The sequence below is a fragment of the Tenrec ecaudatus genome, chromosome 12 (assembly GCF_050624435.1).
Source record: "Tenrec ecaudatus isolate mTenEca1 chromosome 12, mTenEca1.hap1, whole genome shotgun sequence".
NCBI classification, from domain to species: Eukaryota; Metazoa; Chordata; class Mammalia; order Afrosoricida; family Tenrecidae; genus Tenrec; species Tenrec ecaudatus.
Genome location: NC_134541.1, coordinates 50,086,558 through 50,097,682, shown reverse-complemented (window position 1 = coordinate 50,097,682; position 11,125 = coordinate 50,086,558).

Sequence of the window (11,125 nt, the reverse complement as noted above, 5' to 3'; positions counted from 1 at the left end):
AGAAGGTTTGACTCTCTAGTCAACCAGGCCTTCTAGACTAGCTGAGAACCCTTCAGAATCTTTTCCAAAGTATCCCTTCAATAAAATCACCCAGACAAGAAGAGGCTCCTGCCCTGCAGAATACTTTAGGGTACTTGGGTGACCTATGCCGCTGAGATCATAAAAACCCCTTCTTTCCATCTGTACCTTAGAACTCCCAAGGACCCAGCTCAGGATGAGAGGCCAAAGAGTGAATCTGAACTTGAGAAGATTTTTTTCCCAAGTACTATATAATTGATCCATTGACATCAAGATGTCTGGCAAAGTAAATCTCTCCAAGAAAAAGTCTCAACAGTTAAAAACAAATCCAACAAGAAAAACTGATGACGAGGAAATAGAGTTCTCAGAGAACGAGGTTTAAAGACCCAGTGAAAAACAATCAGTCAAAGCATTGGTCTTCTAAAGTGACAGGAAAACAAAGCACACGACTCTAACACAGATGAAGATAGCGTCCAGACATTGGGCTTCCTCACGCACACTCCCTCAATACAATAGTACCTTGCTCAGCTAAACAGTCATTCCACAATACCCACCTTCCCGACATGATCACTGAAGACAGACATGTGCATAAGCAAACGTGGTGAAGAAAGCCGATGGTGCCCGGCTATCAAAAAGATATAGCGTCTGGGGTCTTAAAGGCTTGAAGGCAAACAAGTGGCCATCTAGCTTGGAAGCAACTAAGCCTACAGAGAAGCACACAAGCCCAAGTAAACACGAGGTGTTGAAGGAATCAGGTAGCAGACACCAAAGAACAAAAACCATCATTGTGTGATCACCTTCCCCACATAAAGGCTGAAGACGAATGTGTGCATAAGTAAGTGTGGTGAAGAAGGCTGATGGTGCCCAGCTATTGAGACATATAGCGTCTGGGGACTTAAAGGCTTGAAAGTAAACAAGTGGCCATCTAGCCCAGAAGCAACAAAGCCCACATGGAAGCAGCACACCTACATGTGTGATCATGAAGGGCCGAGGGGACCAGGTTTCAAGCAACAATGGCGGGGGGAGGAATCATATCATTGTGAATAAGGGGAGTGCGTGATGGGGACCCAATGCTCATCTGTAGGCAACTGGACATCCCTTGCAGAGGGGTAGTGGGGAGAAGATGAGTCACTCAGGGTTCAGTGTAGCAACAATGAAACTCACAACCTTCCTCTAGTTCTTAAACGCTTCCTCCCCCCCAATTATCATGATCCCAATTCTACCTTGCAAACCTGGTTAGATCAGAGGATGCACAGCGGTACAGTTGGGATCTGGAAACACAGGGAATCTAGGACAGATGAACCTCTCAGGACCAACAAACTGTGAGAGTGGTGACACCGGGAGGGAAGAGGGTGTAGAAAGGGGGAATGGATTTCAAGGATCTACATATAACCTCCTCTCTGGGGGATGGGCAACAGGAAAGTGGGTGAAGGGAGATGCCGGGCAGTGTAAGATAAGATAAAATAATAATTTATAAATTATTAAGGGTTCATGAGGAAGGTGGGAGTGGTGAGGGAGGGGGAGAGAAAAAAGGAAAATGAGCTGATTCCAGGAACCCAAGCGGAAGACGAATTTTGAGAATGATGAGGGCAATGAATGTATAAGAGTGCTTTACTCAATTGATGTATGTATGGATTGTGATAACAGCTGTATGAGCCCCAATAAAATGATTTAAAAAGAAACAAAAAAATGATAGCATCCAGACAGGAGGAAAACCCGGCAACCTTTCTCAAAGAGAAACGGAATATTCACAAACAATGATGGAATCGGTAATGATAACAATTTTGAGTAACTCTATTAAAGACAATGAACAGATTCAGTGCCCTCTTAACTGCCTGAAAAAAAGATTGCTACAATTATGTGAGCATACGAAAGCCCCTCCCCACATCTGAAAAATGTAACTAATGTGCCAAGTCTATTTGAGATGGTTAGAAAATGATATTGAACTCCAAGATGGCTGTATTTATTGTAATTGATGCAAACTTTGCATTTTTCAGCTGTGCATCGTGTGTGGTCACTCGAGCTGTTTTAAAGGAAGCATAATTTCCAGGCAACAACATGCACAAACTTTAAGTTTGTTGAAGTTTTACCCATGCAAGCCGTCACCCACAAAGTCCCTCTGGCCCAACAGATAGCCACTCGTTTGCTCTCCATCACTCTGGGTTCAAACATAACAATTGTGAGAACAGCACGAGACCAAGCAATCTTTTGTTCTGCTACACGTGGGGGTCGATACGAGTCAGAACAACATCACTCTGGATGAGTTTTGCTTATTCTTGAACTTGATATAAATTCATCTACACGGGATGTATTTGTTCTTTTCAATACATTTTATTGTGTCTTTGGATACGTTTACATAGTAGTTTAAGTTCTCATTCAACAATTTCAATACAACTTTTTCAGAGACATTGGCTACATTCTTCACAATGCATGAATATTCTCATTATTTTTATTCTGGTTCTTTTGTTTTGTTCTTTTATATATTTATATATATATATTATATCTTTTATATATTGCTCAAAATTGCGCCTTTGAGGTCTATCCATGTTGTTGTTGACAAAACTTTCGTTTTCTTTGCTGTCTATACCGCAATATACTTACCTCTTCTCCTCTTGATGGGCGTTTTGGTTGTTTTTAGTCTACGGCTTATGTCTCAACCTGTAAATCCAACTTGACATAGACTTGTCTATCAGCCTTGGGCCCTGAGGCGATTAGTTCATTGTGTCAACCTGGCTGATAAGCACATGTGGGGTTAATTGAAGGGCGGAGGGATAAATGGCTCAGTGAGCCTTGCCTTTCTACTTCTCGGGTCTCTTGCTTTGTGATGGTTGGACCAGGGTGCAGCTGCTTTAGCCAATTCCCTGCTTTAGCTGGCAAGGCTGACTTCCTGCAAGACATCCCCAAGCCACATGGACCTACCCTGATGCAGCCCTGGCTGCTGGAGAACCCGTGTGGAGACCCCTGCCAGCGCTGAGATGCTTACACATTCACTGACTTGGCTTTCCTCCTGCAGTCAGCATCATTGTGTGTGTTTTGTGAGATGGAGGAGGACTTTGTGGATTGGTGTCAGACATATGGGTTAATGTTGGACTTGTGGGCTTGGGCAGCACTGGGTTGGGATGTTTTCTTGATGTGAACTTACCCATTATATAAAACTCTCTCTGATACATGAAATTCTGTGGATTTGTTTCTCTAAAGCACCCAGACTATCACAGGCCCCATCAAAAACTTCCATTATAATTGGGTCTTCAATAATCTGCATTACTCTCTGACCTCATTTTCTTAAAAATTTAGACTTCAATCCCAGAGGATGTACACTCCTCCATCACAAAGAGGTTCCTCAGAGACCACAGGCTGCTTTCCCCAGCCCTGATCTCTGTAGGACATCTGTTCTGCTCCTTGGGTGCATGTGTCTTTGGGGTGCTGGTCCCGAGTCTTCAGATCTGCTTATTTCCTTTGGTATCCCCCAAAATACTGATCAACTGAATGGAAGAATGAATGACTTAGGACCTGGGTGACCCATCTCACAACCCTGAAATGATCTTTCATTACTGCCTCTATGGGTCTAAAGAAAACCAGAACCTCTTCCCCCCGCCACTAAACATTTGATCAGTGATTAAAAGAATTTTGACCGCTTATTATTCTTTATTTCAGACTTCTAATAACATTTCCTTATTACAACCTTTTTGTTCTGAAACAGTAAATCTTGTTTTGGCTTCATATATGAGATTTGTATGGGAGGAAAGTGTTTTAAAAGAGGTTAAATGTGCAACGCTGCAGTTTTTCAGTCATTGGTGTTATTTAACAAATTAATTATTCATTGACTTAATCTGGTGGGGCAATTAGAGATGTTATATCAACTAGATGCTCCTGGCTCAGGGTGCAGTGAGACCTGTCAATCAGGTCACAGCTTGATGGTGCTTCCTTGGGGTGTGGCCTTTTTGAGAAGGAAGCCTCTGGGACCAGGAGACCCTATCTTCTTGCTCCCCCTTCATCTACCTGCTTGCTTGACACCCTGCAAGCTGCCATAGCCCTGCTATGTTTCCATCAGCCTTGATTCACATAACTCTGTGTGGACCCACCAGCCTGTGGTCTGCCTGCATTCTTCATCATTGCGTGTGTCTGGATGAGTCTGAAAAGGGACTTATGGACTAGTGTCGGACTTACAGATTTGAATTGGACGTAGCTGGGATGCTTTCTTCACGTGTAATTACTTTTTGATGTAAAGATCTTTCTTATACACATATGAGTATCACTGAATTTGGTTCTCTAGTCAACCTGAACTAGCACGTCTGGTAATCAACACTTATTACGTACCTTCTTGGTGTTGGGTATTACGCTAGGCATGAAGAGTATGATACTGGAGATGAGTCTATTTTCTGACTCAATTTCTCTTTCCAGTGCTTCATCCCCAATCCTTTCCTGATCTGGGTGTTTCGCCTTTGCTTTCTCTTGGTGGCTGTAGAATCTGATTTAGCTGGCTCCTAGGGGCTGATTGTGCTAGGGTGCACTACCATGTTCTGACACTAGGTGTCTCCTTCTAACACCTGATGTTCCTGTGAAAATTTTTTGTTTCTTTGAGACAAATGACAACAGGGTAAAAGCGAATTTTATGCTTTTGGAATCTATCTATCTATCTATCTATCTATCTATCTATCTATCTATCTATCTATCTATCTATCTATCTATCTATCTATCTATCTATCTATCTTTCTAACTATCTATCCTATATATCTATCTATCAATCATCTATCCACCCACCCACCCACCCCTTTTGCAAAGATGAAAGCGTTTCACAATCTGCACTCTCATAGTAGCTACTAACCACTTGTAACTTCTGAACACTTGGACTGTGGCTAGTGCAGCTGAGCAACCGAATTAAAACATTTATTTAATTTGCGGTTTAATTGGTGCACGCCACTGTATCAGACAGCTTTAGAATTATTCTTACATCTATAATTTCAGCCACGGAGAAGCGAGGGCAGAAATGTAAGACGACAACCGCAGCCAGTGAGTCTCCTGCTCGCTGATGGCCCTGATGATGACGCCACTGCAGGGCGGTGGTGTGTAAGACTGGGCATCAAAGAGCCAGGGAAACCCATTCTGGCCATCTCACTTACGAGCTGCTATGACCTGGGACAAGTGAGTTCATCTCAGCCCCCATTCTTTCATGTATAAATTTGGATGAATAATTCATACCTTGAAGCATAGCTGAAGCGGAAAGAACTCAATAAAAAATTCAGGCAATTTTGGAAGATTCCACAGGCAAAATATTGAGTGATGCAGGAAACATCAAGAGAAGATGGAAGGAACACACAGTCACTGTTCCAAAACTAGTGGACTGTCCACCATTTCAAGAGGTAGCATATGGGCAAAAGCCAATGGTGCTGAAGGAAGAAGCTCAAGATGCACGGAAGGCCTTAGCCAAAGGCAGGGCTCCAGGAACTGACATAATACCGATTGAAATGTTTTAAAAAGCTGAAGAAGCATTGGAAGCCCTCACTCAATATGCCAAGAAATTTGAAAGACAGCTACTTGGTCGACTGCCTGGAAGAGATTCATATTTGTGTTCATTCCAAAGAAAGGTGACCCCAAAAAATGCTCATATTATAGAACAATATTGAAATTGCATGTAAGTAAAATTTTGCTTAAGATTATCCAACAACTGTTGCAGCAATCCATTGAAAGGGCGCTGACAGATGTTCAGGCTGTATTCACAAGGGGACATAGAACAAGGATATATATCATTGCTGATGTCAGATGGATCTTGGTTGAAAGCAGAGAATACCAGAAAGATATTTACATGTGTTTCATTGACTCTTTAAAGGCATTCAATTGTTTTTGTTTTTAAAAATAATTTTATTAGGGGATCATACAACTCTTATCACAATCCATACATATATCCAATTTGTCAAGCACATTTGTACATTCGTTGCCCTCATCATTCTCAAAACATTTGCTCTTCACTTAAACCCCTGGCATCAATTCCTCATTTTCGCCCCCTCCCTGGTAATTTATAAATTATTATTGTCATGTCTTACACTGGCTGACGTCTCCCTTCACCCAATTTTTTGTTGTTCATCCCCCAGGGAGGAGGTTATATGTAGATCCTTTGTAATCGGTTCTCCCTTTGAACCCCACCCTCCCTCCACCCTCCCAGTATCGCAACTTTCACCACTGATCCTGAAGGGATCATCCACCCTGGATGCCCTGTGTTTCCAGTTCCTATCTGTATCAGTGTATATCCTCTGGTCTAGCCAGATTTGTAAGGTAGAATTGGAATCATGATAGTAGGTGGGGAGGAAGCATTTAGGAACTAGAAGAAAGTTGAATGTTTCATCGTTGCTACACTGCACCCTGACTGGCTCGTCTCCTCCCTGCCACCTTTCGGTAAGGAAATGTCCAATTGCCTACAGATGGGCTTTGGGTCTCTACTCCGTACTCCCTCTCATTCACAATGATATGATTTTTTTGTTCTGATGAAAGTCATTGTGGATAACCTTGAGAAAAATGAGAATTCCAGAACACTTCATTCTGCTCATTCGGAACTTGTACACATATCAAGAGGCAGTTGTCCGAACCGAACAAGGGGATACTTCATGTTTAAAACCAGGAAGGGCGTGTGTCAGGGTTGTGTCCTCTCACCATACATGTTCAAGCTGTAAGCTGTAAGCTGACCGTGTCACCAGAGGAGCTGGGTTATATGAAGAAGTATGTGGCATCGGCATTGGAAGAAGGCTTATAAACAACCCATGCTATGCAGATGACACAACCTTGCTTGCTGAAAGTGAGGAATTGAAGCACTTGCTGATGAAGATCAATGATCTGGCCTTCGTATGGGTGACAACTCAATGCAAAGAAGACCAAAAGCCTCACAATTGGAACAGCAGGTAACATTGTGATGATTGGAGAAAAGGTTGAAGTTGTCAAAGATTTGTCTTACTTGAATCCATCAATGCTCATGGAAGCAGCAGTCAAGAGAGCAAAAAACTCACTGCATTAGGTAAATCTGCTGCACAAGACTTCTTCCGACTATTGAAGAGCAACTCTTTAAGGACTAAGGTGTGTGTGACCCAAGCCATGGCATTAAAAAATCATTTTATTGGGGGCTAATATAACTCTTATCACAATCCATACATACATCTATGGTGTCAAGCACATTTGTACATCTGTTTCCCTCATCATTCTGTTTGAGCCCTTTGTATCAGCTCCTCATTTTCCCCTTCCCTCATAAACCCTTGATAATTTATAAATTATTATTTTGTCATAGCTTACACTGTCCGACATCTCCCTTCCTTCACCCACTTCACTGTTGTCCATCTCCCAGGGAGGAGGTTATATGTAGATCCTTGTAATCGGTTCCCCCTTTCAACCCCACCCTCTCTATACTCTCCTGGTATTGCCACTCTCTCCATTGGTCCTGAGGGGTTCATCTGTCCTGAATTCTCTGTTTCCAGTGCCTATCTGTACCAGTGTACATCCTCTGGTCTAGCCAGATTTGTTAGGTAGAATTGGGATCATGATAGTGGGTGGGGGGGTGGGGGGAAAGGAAGCATTCAGGAACTAGAGGAAAGTTTTATGTTTCATTATTGCTACCCGGCACCCTGTCTGGCTTGTCTCCTCCCCGCAACCCTTCTGTAAGGGATGTCCAATATAGTAATCTGGGGTCTTAAAGGCTTGAAGGTAAACAGTGGCCATCTAGCTCGGAAGCAACAAAGCCCACATGGAAGAAGCACACTAGCCTGTGTGACCACGAGGTGTTGAAGGGATCAGGTGTCAGGCATTAAAGAACAAAAAATCAAATCATTGTGAATGATGGGGAGTGCAGATTGGGAACCCAAGACCCATCTGTAGGTACCTGGACATCGTCTTACTGAAGGGTCATGGGGGAGGAGATGAGCCAGTCAGGGTGCAGTGAAGCCATGGTATTATTTATTGTATCATATGCATGTGAAAGAAGGACAGTGAATAAAGAAGACAGTAGAAGAATCGATGCATGTGAACTGTGGTGCTGGAGAAGAATACTGAAAATACCGAGGACTGCTGAAAGGACAAACTGATCTGTCTTGGAAGAAGTAAGGCCAGAGCACTGCTTAGAGGCAAGAATGGCAAGACTTCATCTAACATACTTCAGGCATATTATCAGGAGAGACCAGTCTCTTGGAGAAGGACATCACATTCAGAAAAGCGGTGAAACAGAGGAAAGCCCTTGAAAAAGAGGATCGGCACAGTGGCTGCCTCGATGGGCTTTGGCATGGGAACAGTTGTGTTTCGTTTGGTTGTGCAGAGGGTCATTATGGGTCGGAGCTGGCTGTATGGCACCTAATAACAACAAGCATTGGATTGCTAACTAAAGGATCTGCAGTTCCAATCCAACTGATCCATTGGAGAAAGATGAGGCTGTCTGCTCCCATACAGATGCACAGCCTTGGGAACTCTGTAGGGTCACTATGAATTGGTATTGACTCAGTGGCAGTCAGTTTGGTTTGGGTTTTTGATACATACCTTGAAAGATTATTATGAGGACTGCAATCTCGTGGGACAGCTTGGTCAATTGGCATAATATAGTTCATGAAGTTATGTTTTACATTCTTGTTTGGTGCATACTATCTGGGGTCCTAAAAACTTCTGAGCAGCCATCTGAGATAGAACACACTGCTGTTTTATGTAGCAGGAGCAAAAAATAAAGACAGAAACCAAAGACTCAGAGGAGAAACTCATCTACGGGACTCACAAACCATAATCTCATCTACCCTGAGATTAGGAACTAGATGGTCTAGCGACCACTACTATGGACTTCTAATCAAGACTGAAATAGATGGTTCTGCTGGAATGGGAGAAAAATGTGGAAGAGATGCTCAAATTCTGAAAATAAAGCAAAAATCAGGCCTACTGGAGGATACTGTCTCAAGACTCAATTCAAACCTCGAGCCCAAATTAAGCCCCGTAGCTAAATAACAAACTGGCTGACAAGGACGATCACCACTCTCTGTGTGCCTTGAAAATCCCACCCACATGAGACCAAGTGGTCAATAATTACTTTAAAACAAAGATGAGACTGTAAGGGGGCAGGGGAAGTAGATTACTGAACACAGAATAACCAGCGTGGAAACGACGAGACTGTTCAGGCATCGTGACGAATATAACACTTGCCACTGAACAATCTGTACGGGAATTGTTGAATGAGAACCTGAATTTCTCGGTACATCTTCTCTGAAAACTCACTAAAATATTATCTATGTAATATGTTGCATACATAGCATCCAGTGTCACCTGCACACAGCAAATACTGACCACACCATCCTGCTGCTCATGCTGACAATGGACTTACTGTCAAACATCTTCTGAGCTGGTCTTCTTGCTGCATTGCTACACAGGGACTGAATCAGGTTGAGGACACAGTCCACGGTCAACAACATCAAGGCAATGATTGGATCAGGAGTCAGCTAGGAGTCAGGCTGTTAACTCAGAGGACAAAAACAAAGGGACAGTGGGCTGATAAAAGTGAACTCTCCTCCACCTGCTGTTCTCTGGAAGGTTTACCCTTGCATGCTCTTTTGCTTCCAGGTAGGGTCCTGACCATGATATGCCCTGTGAAATATAGACCAGCTAGTACTTCCACTCAGGGTCCAGGGAACTGGGTGCCTTAGCCTTTCTGGGTTATGATAACAATATTCTATGGTAAGGTTTTGTCAGTCACTACTGTTGACTGTTCTCCTCACTTGTACCCATCCTGCCCAGAGCAGAGTCCTCTGCACTGGAGGTCCTAATAAGTATTTATGTGTGAGAGAATGTTTCTCAAACTTTGAGGTGGGCACATATTACCTGGAAATCTTGTTAATATACATTTTTTAACTCAATAGGTCTGGGAGGTGTGGGGGCTGAGAGTACACACTTCTAAAGAGCTCTTAGGAGCCAGTGATGCTGGTAGTCTCAAGACCACACTTTGGAGTATCCAGGATCTCCGTCAGTGTCAAGGTTCTAAGTCACTGGTCCTCAAAGGGTGGCTGTGGGGCCATGCAGCAGTAGCAACACCCAGGAACTTGTTAGAAATACACATTTTGGAACCCAGTCCCAAACCTGCCAAATCAGAAACCCTCAGGGTGGAACCCAGACGTCTGTGTCCTGAGAGGCCAGTCCGGTAATTCAGACGAGAATTACTGTTTCAAACCAGTGGTCCTCAAACTGGAAAAACAAGGATTTGTGTTTCTTTTAATTAAAAATAAATAAACAAAAGCATGAAAGACTTACCACCACCAAGAGAGGAGTGCCAGCAATGGAGGGCATCCTTTGGACTCAACTACATGCCCTAGAAACTTCTTAGATCCAAGGGAAGATTGAAGCCAAGACACCTGGCGGTCTTAAAGAAATGACTTGCCTATAGGTGCTGAAAGGAACCAAAGCCCTTCCCCCTAAATTGTGAGCCACCAGGGAAAAGTTTCCCCAAGATCCAGTGCTGTGAACCTAGAATTCTCGTCTCCTAAACCGTAATGCAGACCATCTTCCATCACGTGTTCAACACCTGTCAGATGATCGAGAGCCCCATGTGGTGGGTGCAGTGGTGCCGCCGCTCAATTAGCAGGAGGGTGTTTAGATCCTGTTCTCCCAAGGAGGGCGGGCGTGGCCACCGACTTTCAGGTAATGACAAGGTAGTCACCATCGATGCAGAAATGGCCTGAGCGCTCAACTCTGACGTAGGAGCTCAAGAAAACTTTCTGGAAGAAGGAATTTCTTCAACACCTAAGTTGAGACCGAGAGTCAATAGGACTCCCGTACGGAGCTCAAGAGTCTGAGAGCTTGGGTCGGGGTATCTTTCATCTTTCTTTCTTGAAGAAAGTCAGCCTTTCCTTCAGCTATAAAGTAGGAAACCAATACTGGTGGCATTAGCAATACCTGTGTGTTTTTTTCAGTAGAAATCTGTAGAATGTTTTCATATCCTGTGACTATTACAGCAGATATGTTGAAATATTGTTTATGCTAATCAATACTTCCCTCTATGGTGACTGTTAGACCAAAGTACTGGCATTTGTGAGTCGCAACTGGGGTCTTAAAAGCTTGCAAGCGACCCTCTAAGGTGCGACTGGGGTCTATCTTCAGTTGCATCAAA